Here is a 3,437-nt window from a genome sequence, read left to right on the forward strand (position 1 = left end):
AGCTGTGACAATCAGTTCGCGCCCCGACATTTCTGCCGTAGGTTGGGGTGTTACAGGTGGTATCAGAGCCACTCTTATGTCATTCGGGATGATGGGACATGCTTCATCGAGGACGATGAGTCCAAAGGGGGGTTGTTTGTAATACCCTTAGCAAACACAACATCGTCCCACTCTTAGGCTATCCCACATCGGCCGTGGACAAGAGATATCCTTGGTTCATAAGTAATGTCCTGCCTCTTAACATCACCAACGCGTTTTGGGCTTAGTTGGCTGTGGAGCACATGAAAACTCCACGGTTAAGCGCGCTTAGGTGGAAGTAGTACTAGGATGGGTGACCACCTGGGAAGTCTCTACCTGGGCAACCAAAACCAAAGTCGTGAATTCCCGGATGGGCAACCCATCGGGGGCAAGCGGACAATGTTGGTGGTACGAGAGGCTGGGGTGTTACACTTAATCACATGTCGTGCTCCCAATTCGCAAAAATACTTACGCCAAAAGTATGTTCCGTTTCTAGCTCTCGCGGTGACAAAAGACAAAAAGGAAAAGAAAATACAAGATATTTCTATTGCTCGTAATTTCCTCGACGACTTTACCAATGATGTCTCCGGCCTTCCACCCGTTCGTTTGATTGAATTCTGAATCTATCTTGTGGCCGACGCAATGCCCGTGGCCAAGGCTCCTTATCGTTTAGCTCCGTCGGAAATGCAAAAATTGTCGAACCAACTCGAAGAAATTTCCGATAAAGGTTTCATTCGTCCTAGCTCTTCTCCTTGGGGCGCCCCCGTTCTCTTCGTGAAAAAGAAGGATGGTTCGTTTCGTATGTGTATCAATTATAGAGAGCTTAATAAACTCACTATTAAAAATCGTTACCCTTTGCCATGTATCGACGATCTTTTCAACCAACTTCAAGGCGCAACGTGTTTCTCAAAAATCGATCTTCGATCGGGTTATCATCAATTGCGTGTTCGAGAAGAAGACAATCCAAAAACTGCTTTTCATACTCGATGTGGACATTTCAAATTTTTGGTCATGCCTTTCGGGTTAACCAATGCACCCGCGGTATTTATGGATCTCATGAACCGTGTTTGCAAACCGTTTCTTGATAAATTCGTTATTGTCTTTATTGATGACATCCTCATCTTTTCCAAAACCAAATCCGAACATGAGCATTAGTTGCGTTCCATTCTCCAACTCCTTAGAAACGAACGGCTCTACGCCAAATTCTCCAAATGCGAATTTTGGCTCAAGGAAGTTAATTCTTGGGACATATCGTAAACGACAAAGGTCTTCATGTTGATCTCACTAAAATTGAGGCCGTTAAGGATTGGAAAACTCCAAAGACTCTGACGGAGATTCAATCCTTCCTCGGTTTGGCCGGATATTATCGGCGATTCATTCAGAATTTTTCCAAGATATCTTTGCCGCTTACCTCCCTCACTCATAAAGGAAAACCATTTGATTGGGGTTCGAAACAAGAGGAAGCTATTCAAACTCTCAAGTACATGCTTTGCAATGCTCCTGTTCTAACCCTTCCCGATGGAAACGACGATTTTGTTGTATTTTGCGATGCTTCTCATCAAGGCCTTGGTTGTGTTCTCATGCAACGAGTTCAATTCATCGCTTACGCATCAAGGCAACTTAAGGTCAACGAGAAGAACTATACGACTCATGATCTAGAACTTGGTGCCATCGTTTTCGCTCTCAAAATCTGGAGACATTACCTTTACGGTACAAAATGTGTTGTGTTTACAAATCATAAAAGTCTTCAACATATTTTTGACCAAAAAGATCTCAACATGAGACAACGACGAAGGGCCAAATTACTTAGTGATTATGATTGCGAAATTCTCTACCATCCCGGTAAAGCGAATGTTGTTGCCGACGCCCTAAGTCGAAAGGTTAATGTTAAATCCTATCTTCAAATTCGAATCTTTCAAGCTCAGCATACCTCCATTGAAGAAGGTAACATGTACCACGAAATGTCATGTGGAGCCGAACTTCAACTCGAAACCAAACCCGATGGTCTTTTGTATTTTCTCAATCGTTTGTGGGTTCCCGATCGCGATGATCTTCTTACTTGTATTTTCAACGAAGCTCAATTCGCGGTATTCCGTTCATCCTGGTGCGGATAAGATGTATTTCGATCTTCGTGCTACCTTTTGGTGACCGGGTATGAAAAAGGATGTAGTGTTGTTTGTATCAAAATGTTTTACTTGCTCAAAAGTCAAAGCCGAATATCAAAGACCTTTTGGTCTACTCGAGCAACCACACCATTTGGAAATGGGAAGACATTGCTATGGACTTTATCACTAAACTACCCAACACCCAAAAAGGCAACGTTAGTATTTGGGTGATCATTGATCGTTTAACCAAGTCTGCTCATTTCATTCCAATACACGAAAAGTATTCTATCGAGCAGCTTGCTCAAATCTATGTGCGGGAAATTGTGTGCTGACACGGTTTACCGTTGTCTATCATCTCCGATCGCGATGCTCGTTTTACCTCTCATTTTTGGCGATCACTTCAAGAAGCCTTGGGATCACGTCTCGATCTTAGCACCGCTTATCATCCTCAAACGGACGGTCAATCCGAACGTACGATTCAAACACTCGAGGATATGCTACGAGCGTGTGTTCTTGATTTTGGTGGAAATTGGGAATTTCACATTCCTTTCATTGAGTTATCGTAAAACAACAGTTATCATTCTAGCATCGAGATTGCTCCTTTCGAAGCTTTTTACGGTCTTTACCATCGTAAATGTCGTTCACCGATTAGCTGGAACGAAATCGGTGAAGCTCAAATCACGAGTTCCGAAATGGTCCAAGAAGCCACCTGTAACAACTCAGGTTTTCCGAATTAATACTTTTATTAAAATAGCCGACTCATTTCGAAGTTCGGGAGATTTTACGCATTTATCGAGAAGAATTAACTATTATTATTCAATTAATTATATATTATAAAATACATCTTTCTTATCTTGGCAAAACCAACCCTGACTAAACCTTTTATCCCATTTGTACCCACCCTAAACCTCAAGGACTATAAATGAAAAATTAGTTTTAACCCATTTCCTAAACTGATTAACCATGACTCAGACCCAACCCACATTCGTTTTTATACCCGAGTTTCCAAATCTTTAAGCCTTGGATCGTAATTTACGTGTTATTAGTAGAAATTGATTCATTATTTAAAGTATACTTGCTGAATTCGGCCAAACCGACAGTTTAATTATGTTAATTCAATTATATATTATTCGTAAATCCTTTTTGACATAGCCGACCCTAAACTTGATTCAATATACATTCGAACGTTCGTATAAATTCAATTGAACTTCCAGGTAGGATTATCGAACCCTAGACGTCATTTACCCTCTAACCAATTTGATTATTAACCTTGGTTGAGTGTCTGTTCTCTGCTTCGTATGGCCGTCCACTGTA

The sequence above is a fragment of the Bidens hawaiensis genome, unplaced genomic scaffold, assembly GCF_021521415.1.
Source record: "Bidens hawaiensis isolate Kalapana, Puna unplaced genomic scaffold, B.hawaiensis_p1.1 tig00062294_1, whole genome shotgun sequence".
Classification (NCBI taxonomy): domain Eukaryota; kingdom Viridiplantae; phylum Streptophyta; class Magnoliopsida; order Asterales; family Asteraceae; genus Bidens; species Bidens hawaiensis.